Source organism: Bos grunniens, chromosome 5 (genome assembly GCF_055505025.1).
Source record: "Bos grunniens cultivar Pamir isolate PY7600 chromosome 5, Bosgru_T2T1.0, whole genome shotgun sequence".
In the NCBI taxonomy this organism is placed as follows: domain Eukaryota; kingdom Metazoa; phylum Chordata; class Mammalia; order Artiodactyla; family Bovidae; genus Bos; species Bos grunniens.
The window spans coordinates 76,134,418-76,153,052 of NC_141169.1; the positions used below are offsets into that span (position 1 = coordinate 76,134,418).

General features: G+C 47.0%; 1 protein-coding gene and 1 long non-coding RNA gene across 2 annotated transcripts in view; one reads left to right on the plus strand and one right to left on the minus strand.

The window, feature by feature from the left end:
* CACNG2 (calcium voltage-gated channel auxiliary subunit gamma 2) overlaps positions 1-743 on the minus strand; it is a 124,891-nt gene extending 124,148 nt beyond the window's left edge. The window contains exon 1 of the mRNA XM_086401351.1: positions 475-743. The gene's annotated coding sequence lies outside the window, so the exon portion shown is untranslated. The remainder of the gene's footprint in view (positions 1-474) is intronic.
* On the plus strand, positions 13-13,077 carry LOC147372452 (uncharacterized). Its single transcript, XR_015164100.1, has 3 exons — positions 13-149; positions 773-904; positions 12,325-13,077. It is a non-coding gene; the product is annotated as an uncharacterized LOC147372452 (long non-coding RNA).
* Positions 13,078-18,635: the final 5,558 nt, after the last annotated feature.

The window sequence follows — 18,635 nt, forward strand, 5'->3', positions numbered from 1 at the left end:
ATGCAACCTTCCGTCTTCGCTCTCGGCTCTGCGGCCTGCGCCATGAAAATCCTTTGCTTCGCCAGTTCTCTTCCTTGGGGGGTCTCGGGAGCTTTCGTTTCAGACCAGACTTCCCAGTATTCTGTAAGCCCTTGATCTCAGCTGAACAGGTGCGGGGGTCTCGCCTTCCATGGTTTTGCCCCGGCAGCGGCAGCGGCAGCAGCAGGGCGGGCAGGCGCGGCGGCGGCGGCGGCGGCGGCAGGACGAGCAGCGGCGGCGGTTATTGTTGTTGGTGGCGGTGGTAGTGTTGGCGAAGTGGGGGAGGGAGGGGGTTCCTCCCGGAGAATCGAGGCGGGTTTCCCTCCCCCTATCTGCAAAGCTCCTGGAAACTGGGGTGCCGGCGTCTTGCTGCAGGATGGGCCGCCCGCCTGCCCCCCCCACCCCACTCCCGGCCGGCTCGGCCCCCGGAGGAGGCGCTCCCACCTACTGCATTACCGGGTGGTGCTGAACTGGACAGCTCCTTGCGCCGCCGGCTTCGCGCGCTCCCAGGCTCCCAGGGCGGCCCGCCAGGAGGGGGGCGCGGGCCGGAATCCTCCCTGCCCTCGGGGGCAGCAAGGCCGGGGCAGAGCGGGGGCTGCCTTTTCCTCTTTTCACCCCTCTCCCAAAATCCTGAAACGAGCGCTCTCCTGGGCTCCCGGAGCTTAGAGAAGGCGTAGCTAGAGATAGCTCTGCTCCCTCTCTCTCTCTCTCTCACACTCTCTCCCTTTCCCTCCCCCCTCGGTGTTTCTTCCAGCTCAGCCTCCTTCTCATTCCATCTCTACGTGCCCAGAGCTTCAAATACAATCCTCCCATCACAATCAGAGGGGCACAAAACTTCAACCAGCCGGTTCTTTGCCTGGAAGCCCTGAAAATATAACCTGGATGGGTAATTACAAACACGGTCTCTATGTGTTTTTTAAATCGTCGCTTGCACTTTGCCGTTTGGGGGATCTGTTTTGTTTTATTCGCTGTGTCGCCTTTTGGTCGTTTCTCTTTCTTCTCTGTCTCTTTCTGGCTAACAGGGGATGTGCAGTGCACTGTGTGTGTCTCTCTGTAGTTTTCTGTAGAAATCCTGGATCTTGCTCCTACAAGCAGACATTTTGGAAAGAATATTCATGGAAAAGGGTGCAAAAGGGTGACTGGCGGCTAGAGCTTGGGCAAAGATTTTCATCTCAAGGATAAATATGTTTGCAGGGGAAATGGGTGAAATGTGAGTCCTTCTAAGTTTCCCATGTCATTCGTAAGCTGGGTGGAAAGAGATAAAATCTCCCTGCTGTGAATACGGAAACACATTATAACTCTCCCCTTTTCCTCAGCAGAACTGTTATCTTGGGTTAATTACAGCATCATCTCTTGTTTCTATATGTGCAAGTTTTCCTTAATGTGACCCCTGGAAAAAGAAGCTCATCAGATTCCTGCTGGTAGTGATTATGTTTCTCTCTGATCAGTTTCCCTGTTAGGGGAGGGAAAGCACATGAGGCATGATGTAGATGCAGTTTTAATTTGTTGGGGGAGGAGTCTAGAGAGAGTTGTGCCTGCCTCTGATGGGTCAGTAGAATTAGAGATGTTTCCATTTCATAGCTCACCTGTTCTGTACTTTGTTTTCTGTTCTTCCGTTTTTGTCTGGAGACAATTTGCTTGACAATTTCTCAGTGATCTGGTGATTATCAAAGAGTATACAAAAGATGACTGAACTCAAAACAGACTTTCTTGGGTATTGTCTAATGTTTTTCCCTTTGCCCAGAATTGTTCTGCAGATATGGCCAGTACTGTAGAGGCGGGGGGCAGTATAGAAAAACTACCTGTTTCTCCATCCTCCATAAAATGTCCTTCTCTCACTCTCTCTTCCCTTCTCAGAAGGAAAGAACTCCTATGATGGGTAGTCACTGGGCTCCTGTCACCTTGAAGAGGGTCCTGGTGTCCGGAGAACAGGACCAAGATTTCAGCTACCTCTGCTAAGATACCTTTAGGGTATAGCCTGAACTACTTTTTCAAACTGAGGATTCTCCATTTGTTTTCTTGCCCTTTGGTTGGGGATGGCAGTTGGGATGGGAGAGGCACTGGTATGCTGACCTCACTCAGCTGGGATTCTAGCAAGTTCAGCCAGTGTGTTCAAGTGAGTGATTTCCTTGGCTCCCTTCCTTCAGGAAAAAGTGAGGGGCAAGTAGAAAATCCTCTTCAACAGGCTAGGCCTTTTGAGGGGAGCGGAGGGAGGTGTGGGTGTAGCCACAGGAACCTGAGAGGCTTGCTCTCACTTACGTCTCTCATCTTGGTTGCTTTTGACCTAAGAAGTCCCTTCAAACTGGAGATAGACCCCTCCTTCTTACCGCTCCCCCATTCTTTTCAGATCAAGCCTTGAATCTTTTGCTCAAACAGAATTAGTAACAGAGGCTCAAAAGCTTCTGTTTATCCACAGAAGGAGCTAACATCTTAGCCACTGACAGTGGCTGCAGCTTTAGAAACATTTGATTAATCTTCTAGCCAGATAATCATTGAGTCAGGAGGTGAAAGAGGGGACAGAACAGCTGTAGGTTGATGGTGTGGAGGGAACAGACACTTCTGGAGACAGAACACCCTGGGAGCAATGCTAGCCTCTGCTACTTGATAACTGCGTGATCCAAACAAGTCAGCTTCCTAGAACCTCAGTTTTAACATATGTGAAATGAGCACATTAAGTTGTTCCCAGTTACAGCTGCCACCCTGCTCAGATTCTACCATCCCATTTGTAACACTTTATTTAGTGCCTGTGTCAGCTCTCCTACTGCCTGTGCTGACCTGTGAACACTTTGAGGTCAATAGTTGTGTCTTGTTCCCCATCATATCTTTGGCATCTAGTGCAGGGCTTGATACTTAATAGATACTTGATAAATAAAGCCTAAGTGATACCAGTGAGTTTTAAATGGTGTACCTGATCATTAGTAGGCATTCAATAAATGTGGCTTGACTCTCATTTATCCTCCCCACCATTTACATCCAGATTGGTCTCCAGCTTCTTTTTCCATCTAACTCATGTACCACTCCCCTCCCGCTCCCCTTAACCTAGTTCTAGTTTGGAGGTCCCTTCTGCAGACAAGGCAAGGCTACCCAGGAAGAACTGGCTTGGTGCAAAGCCCGGTAGATGCTTTGGATCCACCAGGCACACACACTTAGCAGCTGCTGAATGGATGCTCTTAGGGGAACAGCTTTGTAAGCCTGCAGTTGGTGACTTGGTGAGGGCTTAGAGGAAATTAGCTGAAATGCCACAGGCCTATTTTGAGCTCCTTTTTTGATGGAGTGGAAATAACATGGGATTTGGGCACAGCAGACCTGGCCTTGAAGCACAAGGCTGCTATTTCCTCATTGTGTGACCTTGGGCAGACATTTAACCTCTCTGGAAATCTCTCTTCATCTCTCAAGGAGGACCACTGGCAGGGGCCTTACAGTGTGGTTGTTAGTGTTGTGTGTAAATAGCATGACCATAGCTAACATGCCAGGCACTGCTCTAAGCTGAGGTCCACAACAATCCTATGATAAAGGAACCATTTTACAGATGAGGAACCTGAGTCACATAACGGTTTAAGCATCTAGCCTGAGGTTGTGAGTGACAGTGAGTGAGTGGCAGAGCTGAAAGTCTAACCTAGTACCAGACAGGGGGCCTAGATCTTAACTTCTGTGTCTTGACTCAAGATATAAGCTTTCTGAATAAGGATATCACACCAAGGTTATTTGCTTCTCAACTACAGATTTGGCAAGGATTTAAGGGAGTAACTTCTAGGTGCCAGGTGTTTTCACACAATTTCTCACACTTGCAATTCCAACAACTCTGCAAATGCCTATCGCTCACTATCTTACCTTACAGGCGAGGAAACAGAAAGTCAGAGAGGTCATAAATCAAGTCCCAAAGTCACATATCAAATTAAGTGGAAAAGTAGAGATTTGAACATTTTGCACTGCTTCAAATTCTACTAGATCCAAGTCTCATAGTTATTCATTTGTTCATCTATTCATTCAACAAATCAAGTACCTACTATGTGTCAGGTATGTATAATAGATTTCCTGGACAAGTTGAGTACGATAGACATTATCCCTCCCTCCAAGTGCCTATAGACAAGCAGAAGGAGCAGACAGGGGAGGAAGAGCCACACTGAAGGGAAGAGGAAGTTAGGTGAGGGATGCTGTGGGGCCATGGAGCAGGGAGACTAACCCAACCTAGCGGGTGCAGGACATCCTCCTGGGAGGACAGGATATTTAAATTGAGATTAACTCAAAGTCAGCTAGGCTGAGATGGGAGTGGGAGGGTGCGGGGGAGCTGAAAAGAGGAAGGGCATTCCAGACGGAGGAAACAGCATACGCCAAGGTGCAGAAGTGTGTGCAAGTGGGAAAAGAGGATTGGCTAGTTTTAGGGAAAAGATGCCGAGTGATTTAAAGACCATGATGGGGAATGTTTTAGGCTAAGAGCCTGTAGGACTTCCCTGGTGGCTCAGACGGTAAAGCGTCTTGCTTACAATGCGGGAGATCTGGGTTCGATCCCTGGGTGGGGAAGATCCTCTGGCGAAGGAACTGGCAACCCACTCCAGTACTCTTGCCTGGAAAATCCCATGGAGGGAGGAGCCTGGTAGGTTACAGTCCATGGGGTTGCAAAGAGTCCCATGGACTGAGCAACTTCAGTTTCACTTTCACTGGAGGCCATGGAAGTTTGGCTGAAGCATAAGAAGCCACTCTGAGGAGGCTGGTGCGGTAGGAAGTGTGAGAAGCAAACCTGGAGGCAGGCAGACAGCAGGGCCACTATTGCTGGGATCCAAGCAAGAGATGATGGTGGCCTGGACCAGGAAGTGGCAATGGGGAAAAAAGAAATGAGGGTTTTGGGGGTGTTGGGGAGAAAACTGATGAATATTGGCGTACGCGACTGAGATGCGTTACTTTGAGGAAAAAGTAGGTTGGAGCTTGTGGGGGCTGCGGGGAGCAGGGGAGATTGAGAATTCTGCTTTGGTCACGTGCACAGTTTCGCTTCATACTACCGCCTCTTCACTCCTGCTCCCGTTCTATCTCTTCTCAGCATGTGAATGAATTAATCAGGAATGGAAATCATTCATTCAATTACATTCTACCCTCACTAGAACGAAGCCTCAGGAAGGCAGGAATTTCAGTCTGCTGGGTCTCCTTGTATTGATATTTCCAACACTTAGAACAGTGCCTAGCACAGAGCAGCCGTCTTATAAAAACAAATTACTTCTTTTCACGTGCCTGCTCTGGCCAGGCAATGTGCTGAAGTGCTAGGGAGGCAGATGAGATGAGCGACTTCATCATCTGCCAAAACACCCAAATCAGGGAGACTGTCGAGCAGACAGCGAATTTCCAAGGCAGTGTGACCGAGGCCCCGGAAGATCAAGGGTGTCTGGTATTCTCTCCTATGTGTGCTGACAGGTCCCGCACTTCTTCTCTTGGGCACTTCTCTCTGGGTTTGGAATTTCTGTTTAAGGATTGGCACATAGTGAGTTCACAGTACGTATTTGATTAATGAATGAACAAAAAGGAGACATGTGCTATGGGCTTCCCAGGTGGTGCTAGTGGTAAAGAACCCCCCTGCCAGTGCAGGAGACAAGAGACCCAGGATTGATCCCTAGGTCGGGAGGAACCCCTGGAGGAGGGCATGGCCACCCACTCCAGTATTCTTGCCTGGAGAATCCTGTGGAGAGAGGAGCCTCGCAGGCTACAGTCCATAGGGTTGCACAGAGTAGACACAACTGAAGCAACTTAGCAGGCATGTGCTGTGAAAGCCCAGGATGAGAAACCATTTATTTCTGTCTTGTTGGACTTCCCTGATGGCTCAAATGGTAAAGCGTCTGTCTACAATGCAGGAGACCCGGGTTCGATCCCTGGGTCAGGAAGATCCCCTGGAGAAGGAAATAGCAATCCACTCCAGTACTATTGCCTGGAAAATCCATGGACAGAGGAGCCTGGTAGGCTACAGTCCATGGGGTCACAAAGAGTCAGACACGACTGAGAGACTTCACTTTCACTTTTTAGTGTCCCAGAAGGCTTTGGTGACAAGCTCATGGTTGAAGGCCAGGAGAAAAGGTCACAGTTGGTCAAGGAATAGAGGAGGGTGTTACAAGCAGGGGAACAGGATGAGCAAGTGCAAAGATCTGAAGCAGGATCAGGAATCCCAAGGAGGCTGGGATGACTGATGGGGATGGACAGGGAGGCTGGGGTGAGTCCAGAGAGATGCTATGCATGGGGTGCTGAGCCATCTGTGGGAATCGCTGTCCTCACCTGGCAGGGGCAATGCGGTGGGAAGAGAATAGGCCATGGAGTCAGATGGACCTGGGTTTGGATCTCAACTTTTGCTGCGTGATCTTGTGACCTCGTGACCTCGGGTTGTTATTTAACCCCTTCCTCTGAGCTTCTTCATCTGTAAATGGGGTGATAGATGCCTCGTTTGTTCCCGCCTGGAGTCCTTTGCACTTGCTGCCCCCTCTGTTGGATGCTGTCCTCTCTGAAGGCTAGACCCCTATCTCATCATTCAGGTCTTAGCTGAAATATCACCCCCAGAGAGGCACTGCTGGTCACATAATTTAAAATGTCACTCTGTATGACATTGACCTGCTTTGTTTTCATCACCATGCTTGTTACAACTTGACATTCTCTTGTTTATTATCTGAAATCTTTCCCCCACCCCCCCACCCTCCTGGGATGTCAGAGCACACATGTCTCATTCATTGCAGTATCCCCAATGCCTAAAGGGCCTGGAATATTGTAGGTGCTCAGTGAATGGTTTTTGAATGAATGAATAAGGTTAGGGTCATGGGGTTTCCCTGGTGGCTCAGATGGTAAAGAATCTGCCTGCAGTTCAAAAGACTGGGATTTGATCCCTGGGTCAGGAAGATCCCCTGGAGAAGGAAATGGCAACCCGCTCCAGTACTCTTGCCTGGAAAGTCCCATGGACAGAGGACCCTGGTGGGCTGCATTCCATAGGGTGGCAAAGAGTTGGACACGACCGAATGACTAACACTTTCATGGGGATAAAATAAGATATAAGCATTTGGCAAATAGTAGGGGCAGGTCTCTGAAAGCCGCTGGCACTTGGCAGGTGGGGTGGGGTGAGGAGGCAGCTGGGAAAGGTGAAGGTGGCCCCTGAGATGCTGTGGGAGGACCGGGAGTGGACAGAGGGTGGGGCAGTACCAGAGTCAGACCTGCAGGCAGGCACTGGCCTCATTTCCCATGTTGCGCCTCCCAGGCCTCGTCTGCTCTCTTGACCCCACATCCAGCCCACCATGGACCACCAGAAGCTTCCAGCCCACCTAGCTATTTAGCTCCAGGTTGGAGCATCAGCAGCAGAGAAGCTCCTATGGGGCCATCAGGCTCTGGGACTGGGACGAAAGGAGATGCTAGAAGACGTGGCAGGTTTTACTCCTTGCAGAGCAGAGAGCAGCCAAGGAAGCCTCAGGGAGCCTCCAGCGTCTGCTGCCAGAGGGACTGGGAGAGTGGGGCAGAGCTGCATGGTGAGTTCTGAACCTGGTGAGAACCAGAAGCTGAAAATCCACGTGTAGAGGTGCACATGACAAGAATTCCCACAGAGAAGTAGCTTTCTCATGGAGACTCCAACCCCAGTTTGAGCTCTGAATCAGTCTGATGCTTCTTCCCCTACTCCCCACCTCTGGGGCTGGTGTAGGGTTTCACCAGGAGCTGAGCTACAGCAAGGAAAATCATGATAGAAAGTTGATAATGTCACAGAATAAAATAAAGAGGACACATGAGGATGCAGAGGAGAAGCAGGAAACAGAATGTTAAAGGCTTGGGGAGGGAGAAAAGGATTTCCAGTGGCTTTCAGGGGAGGAGGGATCCAGTGGTGGATGGAGAAGTTGAGACGAAGGCAGTGCATTTGGGTAAGTTTGAGAGGCGCCAGAGAACGGGTCTTGAATGTCTTATGTGACCAGGCTCAGCCACCTTACGGCCTCTCCTCACCTCACACTCTTCTTCCCTACTTCCCTCTCCTCCAACCAGGCCCCTATGCCAGATTCCACGGCCCCACGCCTACCCCAGGGCCTTTGTATCATAATCCCTCTGCCTGGAATGCCCATCTCCTGGCAGCTGGTTCAGTCCTTTATTCCTGCAGGAGTCTGCTCAACTGACCACTGGATACAAAAGAGCCCACCTGCCCCTCCTCCATCATCCTCATTTCTTACCTGTTTAATTTCTCTCCTTAACCCTTTACAGCCCTCTTCCCCTCACATATGTATTTTCTTATTTATAGTGTACAGGTAGGGGTTTGGTTGCGTTGCTATTATATTCCCTGCCTCTCACATGGGGTCTGGCACATAGTAGGTGCTCGTTAAATAAGCATGGACTGTACAGTAAAACCCCTGGGTCAGGGACACGGAAGTTCATGCAGGCAAGAGGAAGAAGGAAATGGGGACCACTTGGCTGGGACATCTGGGGAGAGCTGGCTTGGAACTCCACACAAGGATGCTGACAATATCTTCAGAAGAAGATGCTGGAGGTTTCTCAGAAAAATAGGGTGGCATTTCAGAGGTTCCTGGACAACATGGAACCTAGAGAGGTAACAAATAGAAAAGAAAAGGGTGCCCATGTGGATTCCAGGGGATGGAGAAGGAGGCACTACTGAGGTGGCAGGGCTGAACCACAGCGGATCTGGTCCCAGCTCTGATGCCATAGCAGTGTGACTTTGGGCAAGTGACCAAACACTCCCAAGTCTCAGCTGCACTGTCTGGAAAATGGGGCAGCAGGCTAGCCTCAAGGTACTCTTCTGATCATGAAATGAAATAAAAAATACTTAGAGTGCCTCCTCCATAATATATTCAATAAATAAATGTTTATTTATTTAGTAAATAAATATTAGTGACATGCTGAGCACCTACTGAGTGTTATGTGCTTTGAATAAACTGCAAAATGAAAAAGATGTGGGCCCTGCTCAGAAGCAATCAGAGGAGTGAAGAAAGGCCTGCAAGTGGAGGGAGGCACTCAGGGCACCTCCAGGAGGGCAGGGAATGCCCCCTCCCCGGGTGTTGGGGAATTAAGCAAGGGCTTCCAGGAGGTGGTGACAGCTGAACTGGGTCTTGAAGGAGAAGCAGAAGACATGGATGGCCAGGAAGGGCTTTTTAGGCAGAGGGAACAGTAGAGCAGATGTGAACATTCCATCAACAGAAATTTGTTGAGCACCTATTATGTGTTAAGGCACCTCAGTGAATACAACCTGGTGCAGTCTCTGCCATCAGGATCACACATGCCCGAGAGGCAGACATCAAGTTATTGATTACACAATTGATTGCTTAATTGCAATCACAGTGCACTTCTGGGAGCTACAGGTAATTCTGTTTTGCTCAAGTGCCCAGAGGCGCTGGCAGAGATCAAGCTGGAAAGAGAGGTGGGCCAGGTCAGGGAGAACTCTGCACCAAGCACATTACCTACTGTGTGCCAAGCTCTGTGTAATGGATACAAAGATGAACAAAACCAAGTCTGTTATTGGCAGGAACCAAGGACTGAATGCGGAGTGATAGAGGCAAGTCCATGGGGTGACAGGAGCACAGCATGGAAAAGGAAGGCTGGGAAGTCTTCCTGGGGGAGGTGACCTTTGCCCCTTCAATTGAATAGCAGTCCCAAAGCTCACCATCCTGGCTTTAAAACTTCCCAACCTTGTAGGCTTAAAGGGGCATTAGTCACTTTCACCTATCAAAGTGAAAGTGTTAGTTGTTCAGTCATGTCTGACTCCGACTCTTTGTGACCCCCATGGACAAAAGCCCACCAGGCTCCTCTGTCCATGGGGATTCTCCAGGCAAGAATACTGGAGTGGGTTGCCATTCCCTTCTCCAGGGGATCTTCCTGACGCAGGGATCAAACCCAGATCTCCTGCATTGCAGACAAATTTGTCTGAACCACCAGGGAAGCCCATAGTCACACCTGAGGGTGGCTCCACAGCAAAGGATTCTGAGCCTGGCATCATTCCTTCTCTAGGTCTGTGATACAAGTGAAGAAGTTGGCATCATGTGGAGGTGTAGACCCAAAGACCAAAAGACCTGAATGTGAGGAGGACTGACAAGCTGGCCGTGGGGCCAAGGTCTCCAGGAATCCTGGCCCTAATCCTAACCCCTTCTTCCCAAGCCATGTGAGCTTGGGACAGGTTACTTACCACTCTGTGCCTCCATTTGCTCATCTATAAAATGGGTGTCATGGTGGCTGTTGAAGTCGTGAGGACTGAGTTGGGGGCAAGGAGTCTCTCCTTTTGTACATTTTCATTACGAGTGATTCGTTATGTTCTGCAAGAGCACCACCAATTCTGTAGGTGTGGCTGAACTGGTTCCTTACTGAAGTGATCAAAACAGCTGAAGGGGCTCTGTGGGCCCCTTGGGGGTGGGGGTGGGAGTAGGGGTATGGATTGGGTAGCCAGGTTCTGAATGCCTACAGGATGGGGCCCAGCACGGTGCTCTGCTTTGGCCAGGCCTGATGAGGGCTCCCAGGTGACTCCATGGTAAAGAACCCTCCTGCCCATGCAGGAACCACAGGAGACCTGGGTTCAATCCCTGGGTTGGGAAGATCCCCTGGAGGAGGAAATGGCAACCCATGCCAGTATTCTTGCCTGGAGAATCCTATGGACAGAGGAGCCTGGTGGGCTACAGTCCATGGGGTCACACAGAATCAGACACAACTGAATAGACTTAGCATACACGATGGGGGTGGAAGATGACTCTGTCTACTGACCCCGATTGGTTCTGCAGAGTGTCAAGTTCTCCCAGAACATTCTCCTCTCCAACAAACCATGGGTGCCTAAATGCCTATTGTGGGCCAGGTCCCCTTTCTCCCTTAAAACTGCAGAAACCTTGGGGAAACCGAAGTTTCGGGAGGTAAACATGCCAAGCCAGCCAGCAAATAGCTGATTCACGACTGGCACACAGCTCTGCCTATCTACACAGCCTCAGCTAGTAAGTAATCAGGATCCTAGGATGGGGAGGGGCTCTGCGGGTCAGCTGCCTCCTCCCTTTTGCTTGAGCCTCAGTGACAAGTAGGTGTTTACTAAGCTCTTTTTTCTGGTGTCTTCTGGGCTCACATCTAGGTGCACCCCTTCTGCTAAGAGGGTTCTATTTAGGAGTGAGCCAAATGGAAGGGGTAATGGAAAGAATATGGAGTCTGGAGTGAGAAGAATGGGTTAGACTCCCAGAGACCCTCGGAAAATGCTTTGCTCTAGGAGCCTCGATTCCTTCATCTGGTAAATGGGGAAACTAATACCAATGCCTTCAATAGAGTATGGGCTAATTCATATCGCACGCCCAAGACTGTGTGGTACATAAATGCTCAGGAAAGGTGTGAGATGGTAGCATCTCCCTGCTTCAAACCTGTAATGGAGTCTACACACAGTTTGTGAGTCCTGGTGCCTGGTCCTCCAATCTCTTCCATTGTTTTCACCCACCCCACTCCTCTGTCCCTCTCTCCCCATCTCCGCATACTCGCTATTCCAACCACACTCCCCTTCTCTCTCTGGACAAGCCATGATCTTCATGTTATCCATTCTCCCACATTCTCCTTTGTCTTTCTACATGGATTTACCTGGAAATAATCAGCAAAAGGGCATAACTGGGATAAAGTAGTACATGTCAGCTCTCTTTCAGACCTTTCTTTTTCGCTTGTCTCCCTCCTCCCTACCTATGTAGATCACTCTCCCAGCTCCTTGATCCCCAGGTTAACAACTTGTGGATTTCTACATGTTCATACAATCATAAACAAAATGCATGCAGATAATATTCACAGGTAAACACACAGCCGTACCTACCCATATGCCTATTCCCAGACTGGGTTGGTCTAGTGGCTAAGATTTTGCGCTTCCAATGCAGGGGACCTGGGTTCGATTCCCAGTCAGGGAACTAGATCCCACATGCCGCAACTAAGAGTTTGCATGCCGTAACTTAAGATGCCGCATGCCACAACCAAGACCTGGCACAGCCACATATGTAAATAAATAAAAGTCTGATGCAAAGAGATGATGGAGCAACATCCTCTACGTGATACTAGACCAGGGGTCTAAATGTGCAATGGTACAACTAGATGAATGGTTATTTTGTTTTAAAGCTAGCTGGTTGTGTAGGTTTCACTAATTAAACCATCACTCCCTTTTCCCAATTGCACGGAAATGCCTTCTCTTCCACATAATGGGTCCTCGTGGCTGCGTTGATCCAGTTCTGATCTCTGTCCTATTCCACTGGGCTGTGTGTTGCTTCCTCGCTGACAGCTTTTGGATTTGATTATAGAGGCCTTACTATGTTCTAATGATGATCTCTAAGAAGCCATATTCTTCCCCAATGTTCTTCTCCTTCATAGGATCTGGTTATTGCTGTGTCTTCATTCTTCTCCACCAACTTTGAAATAATTTTATTCAATGGTGTCGTCGTCAACACAGGATCTCAGCAACTTACTTGGAGTCAAGCTATTCCACTGGCGAACAGGAGATATTTGTTGAATGTTGTTGCTGATCTTTTCCTTCCCTAATGTGTCCTATTCATCCACCACCAGGACTAGAAGAGGTATTGGATAGTAATATTTAGTCCAAAAGTAGTTAACATGAAAATGTGTACAGAGTAGACAAACCTAACTAAATAGAGAAAGTTTCAGAGATACTGAGACACTTGGAAGGTTGTCAAATTTGAGATCCATGAAGCAAAGAGATGTCATTCCTATATTCAACACCTATTTCTTTTTCTTTTTTTAAAATATGTCTTTAATTTGGAGATAATTGCTTTACAATGTTGTATTGGTTTCTGCCATCAGTTCAGTTCAGTCACTTAGTCATGTTCAATCTTTGCAACCCCAAAGACTGCAGCACGTCAGGCTTCTCTGTCCATCACCAACTCCCAGAGCTTGCTCAAATTCCTGTCCATTGAGTCAGTGATGCCATCCAACCATCTCATCCTCTGTCATCCCTTTCTCTTCCTGCCTTCAATCTTTCCCAGCATCAGTTTTTTCCAATGAGTCAGTTCTTTGCATCAGGTGGCTATAGTACTGGAACTTCAGCTTCAGCATCAGTCCTTTCAGTGAATATTCAGGACTGATTTCCTATAGGATGGACTGGTTGGATCTGCTTTAAGTCTAAGGGACTCTTAAGAACCCCATGAACAGTATGAAAAGGTTTCTGCCATACAACAGAGTGAATCAGCTATAAGTATACATATGCCCTCTTACTCTTGTGACTCCCTCCCGCCCACCCACCTCACCCTCTAGGTCATCACGGAGCACTGAGCTGAGCTCCCTGCTATTTCTTGAACACCTACTGTATACCAGATCTTATTCTAGGTTTGGGGATATACTGGTGACCAAAGACAAGACACAAGTTTGATTTTTAGATTGTGACAATGGTATTGTGTTCATTATTTTTCAGTGTGATAGATACTGTCATTATCTCATTATGTCAAAATAAAGAGTCCTTGTCTTTTAAAGATGATACTGAAATATTTACAGATATAATGTCTAGAATTTGTTTCTAAGTAAGCTCAGAGTGGGAGAAATGGATGAAAATATAGATGAAACAAGATTGGCTGTGAATTGATAATTACAGAAGCTCGGTGATGGTTTAATAAGGATTTATTATGCTATTCTCTCTACTTTTATCTATATTTGAAATATTCCATAATAAAAATGCTTTAAAAATGCATTCAGAGCTTATTACGTTTCAGGCATTGTTCTAATTGCCTTTCATCTATTAATTCATCAAATCTTCAAAATAGCCCTGTCTTAGATCAGTTTGAGCTGCTATAACAAAATATCGTGAACTGGGTGGCTGAAATAACAGATACTTATTTCTCATAATTCAGGAGGCTGGGAAGTTTGAGATCAAGGTGCCAGCAGATTTGGTTTCTGGTGAGAAGCATCTTCCTCACAGATGGTCATCTTCTTGCTGTGTCCTCACCATACAGGGGGTGGGGGGGTCAAGATGGGGAGAAAGAGCCCTGATCTCTTCTTATTAGGATAGTAATTCCATCATGAGACTTCGCCAAATACTATCACATTGGGGGTTAGGGCTTCAACATATGAATTTGGGGGGAGCCACAATTCAGTCTATATTAAGCCTTATGAGGTAGATATTATCATCCAAGATGAGAAAAATGTAGCCCCACAAGATTCAGTAATTTCCCCAGGATCATAGTAAGTGGTAGAGCCATCTGGTCCCATGGCCCTGCTCTCAAACTCTATGTCCTACTTTTACATCTTCAACATCTACTGTTCATTCCAATGAACCTTTAAATGAATATATATATATATATATATAGTTATTTCATGTATCAGGAAGGGCTGTGAAAGTTATAAAATAAGACTGGGGAGAGAGAAAGACTGCTTGTGGAAGAAGGTGGGACTGAGGATGCGGAGGGTGGGGACTTTCTTCAGTGAGGATGAAGATGGGGAGGCTGTGTGGAGATCTGGGCCAGATATTCAAGCCATTGTGCTGTGCTTAGTCACTCAGTCATGGCTGACTATTTGCTACCCCAAGGACTGTAGCCCGCCAGGCTCCCCTGTCAACAGGGATTCTCCAGGCAAGAATACTGGAGTGGGTTGCCATGCCCTCCTCCAGGGGATCTTCCCAACCCAGGGATCGAGCCCAGCTCTCCTGCATTGCAGGCAGATTCTTTACTGTCTGAGCCACCAGGGAAGCCTTACATTCAAGCAGAGGGACTGGAAAAAGCAAAGATCTGAGACCAAAATAGGAAAGTTGGTGGGGCTGGAGCCCAGCCCATGGGGACAAGGACTGGAAAAGCAAGTGGAGGACCAGATCTTACTGCAGACTGTAGTAAAGCACTATTTATAGGTTCAAACAAAAGAGCTAAAATATCTCAGTAAGATCAAAATGATTTATTGGATTTATTAGCGCAGTGATCATTTAAATACATTTTCCTACATTTTGCAGTGCTAAATTCATCTATAACAGAAGGATAATTTAATTCCAAAGGCAAATTAACTGCTCTTTGCCTTCTCCCAAAGTCACCCACTTTTGATATTTTTTTGCATAACTTGATTCAATTTTTTCTGCTCTTGCCACATTTTCTCCAGCTCCTACACACTTTTTTGGATGGTTATAACGTTATTATCTTATTATTAGTTGCTAACTGGGGATAATTCACTTTTCCAATGGATCCATGCTGCTCATAAAATGCCAGATCAACAGGGAGCGTAGGAAGTAAGTGGTTAGTGACTTCTGATAGCTGGAGTAGACAGAAAACTATTTGCTTTCTGGGGACCAGGGTGGGAAGCAGGCATTGATGACCTCTGATAAGTTGAATTTACCTGTGGCCCAACAGTTCAAATGTCAGAAGAGCATCCATAAGGCAGATTCTCAGAGTACAGATGGTGATAACTGCTTGCATCAAACTCATATTGTGTGTACTTAATATTTTGCATGATCTCTGCTAGTTTGAATTTGCAGGTATCTGACAACAAGTTCAAAGGATTCTGTAGATAAAATGTCCCAAACACAATGTTTCCCTTGAAAAATGCTGGTGATACACACATTTGTAGTGAAGCCTTCACACACTGTGGGACTTCCCTGGTGGTGCGGTGGTGAAGAACCCATCTGCCAGTGGAGGAGATACAGGAGATGTGGGTTCAATCCCTGGGTCAGGAAGATTCCCTGGAGAAGGAAATTGCAACTCACTCCAGTATTCTTGCCTGGAAAATTCCATGGACAGAGGAGCTTGGTGGGCTACAGTCTATGGGGTCGCAAAGAGTCAGACATAACTAAATGACTCAGCATGCAGCACTTCACACACTGCAATAAAGGGGAGGAGGGAAATGGACAAGGAGCCATCCACTAGGGATTCTGAGGCAATTTTTCTTGATGTTGGAGGAAAGTTTGTTGAATGAACTTCAGGGGGCATGAGGGAGGCAGATGGGAATGGAAAAGTGGATTTTAAGAAATATTATGGCAAATGATGTGTCCCTTTTATAGTGTTTAAGAAACATAATTAAGTCATATTGAGTCATCTTGAGTTTTTGGTTGCTGGATTGATCCTTTGGCTCTAACACCTCTTTGTGACCTGGACCACCTCTGTCATGGTTTCAACAAGGCTGCCGCGCTCAGAGGAGTGGGTACTGGGGAAAGCTGCTCTGAAAAGATGGTGAATTGGCCAAAAATTTGTGGAAAGTTTATGCCAAACTATAAATTTAGACACTAGAATTTTTCTTTTGGTTTTAGGTCTTGGGCAAAAAAGTCAGAAAAAAACAGTTCTAGATAGAGTCAAGAGACATACTTATTAGGCTTTGCTTTACGAGATGGCCCCTTTCTTCATTCAATATATGGTTGAGTGAGCAGTTCTGTCTATCTGCCAAGTCTGAGCTAGGTGCAGGTATTCATCTTTGTAGATAATTCTATTCATCTTTGTAGGTAATTTTGAGCTGTGTGTATGTGTGTGCTTTGGCCATGCTATGGGGGATGTGGGATCTTAGTTCCCTGAAGAGCGATCAAGTGGAAGTGCCAAGTCTTAACCACTGGATTGCCAGGGAAGTCCCCGAACTGTGCATTGAAAGGTGGATAGGAGATTACAGACAGAGAAAAAGGGAAGGGAATGTTAGGCAAAAACATAGATCCTTAAAATGGCAAGGAGTCTTCCAAATGAAGAGAGCAGGTTAAGGACCTGAAGTCTAGGATATGTGTAGTTATGAAAAAAAAAAGTGATTAATTTCCCTACTGTTGGCATTAAGGATGTCTCCATTTTATTTATTTAATTTTTAGGTTTGAGTTTTTTCTTTTCTTTTTTTGTGTTGTTAATAATTTTCTACATCAACTTAGAAAAATGTTGTGTATAATAAGTGAGAGTGCACAGTAAAGTTTACAAACATTTAACATGAGTTCAAGGGAGTTCATTAGCCATTGTCTTATCTTTAAAAGCTTAAAATAAGCTTAGAAAATCTCTAAAATCACAGTGATAGGAGACCAAAATAAATTAATTCTCAATGACTCAAAACAAGAAGGATGTCTGCATTTTAAATGATTATAATTAATGCTGAGGAGTCAATACTAAAAGAAATAAACCCTGAATAGTCACTGGAAGGACGGGTGCTGAAGCTGAAGCTGTAATACTTTGGCCACCTGATGCGAAGAGCTGACTCATGGGAAAAGACCCTGATGCTGGGAAAGATTGAAGGCAACCGGAGAAGGGGGTGGCAGAGGATGAGATGGTTAGATAGCATCACCAATTCAATGGACATGAACTTGAGCAAACTGCTGGGAGATAGTGGAGGGCAGAGGAACCTGGCATGCTGCAGTCCATGGGGTTGCAAAGAGTTAGACATGACTTAGCCGCTGAACAACAACAACAATGAACATCTTCATGCATAAATGGTTTCTGGGTTTTGTCTTAGGTAGATTCCTAGAAGTAAAAATCACAGTGAATTTCAGGGAGAGAGTAACCTGGTGGGCTCTGCCCTGTGTCTCTGGCCAAATCGCTGGTCCTTCTGGGTTTGTTTCCCCAGCTCTCAGAACATAGATCCCAGGTGCAAAAATGACTTTTCTACCCTTAATGTCAGACATCTAATGGCACACCATGAATGAATGCCACGTGAAAAAGATCCAGAGGGGAGGAGGTGGCAAAAAGCCTCTCACAGGGCCCTGGACCCAGCAGCAGGTGATCAGTGACTTCACCTGTGCCCGTCAGTCCATCCAACAAGCATTCATACAAACACTTAGCATGTGCCTGGAACGATGTGTTCACTCTGCTCAGTAGTCTATTCCCATAGTTTACTTCCTCATAGTAAGTTCTGTGGAACTGCACGTTAACTAGGGTGCCAAATGAAAGTGACAACACGAGGGTTCAGTGGCAGATGAAGTTTGGGAACCTGTGTTAAAGGGCACTCAACAGGCTCCAAGGGCTGTGGGACTTTATGCTTTACCTGTGCCCATGTGCCTTGAGGATGCCAAAGAGAGTGACATGGAATTAGGCTGTCTAGTGTCATGTGACTGGACTCTTTCTGTTGAAGCATCCAGGGCTTTCTTAACCTCTCCCAAGTACGCATCTTCCTCTCCAGCCCACTGCCACCGTCTGTTGTGGTCACTGTAGCCCTGTTCCTGTCTGCAGCCCAGCCCCAGGTACAGCAGAGTCAGGATTCCAAAACTCTTGTACTTCACTTGAGCTGTACACTGGTCCCCCAAGCCAAGATACAGGAAGCAGAGAGAACCTCATTCTCTAGGCTGTTCTGCAACACCAGGCAGAGGTTAAGGGGGCTTCCCTGGAGCCAGCCAGCTGCTCTGAGTCTGTCACCATGCCCTAGTTTTGTGACCTTGGCCAAGTTGTCTCACTCACCGGGTCTCAGTTTGCCCATCTGTCAAATGGAGAGGATGATGCCACTTCCTCTAGAGCAGTGTTGCTGTAGGAACAGAATGAGACAAAGCATATACAGTGTTTAGCAGGGCAAATGGTAATCATAATCATTATTATTACCTAATTTAATAACAACACTTACAGTAGGGGATCCAAGGGCCTCCAGAGACACTCCCTGGTATTTTTGACCTCAAAATTGAAATAGTTACATCACCCGGCTGTCTCACTCTCACAGGTTGAGTCCTTACTGGGAGCATTTTCTTGACATCATGAAAGGCAGAATGCAGTAGTATCCCAGGGTTTGCCAAAGCACTAATGTCTGACATGGGT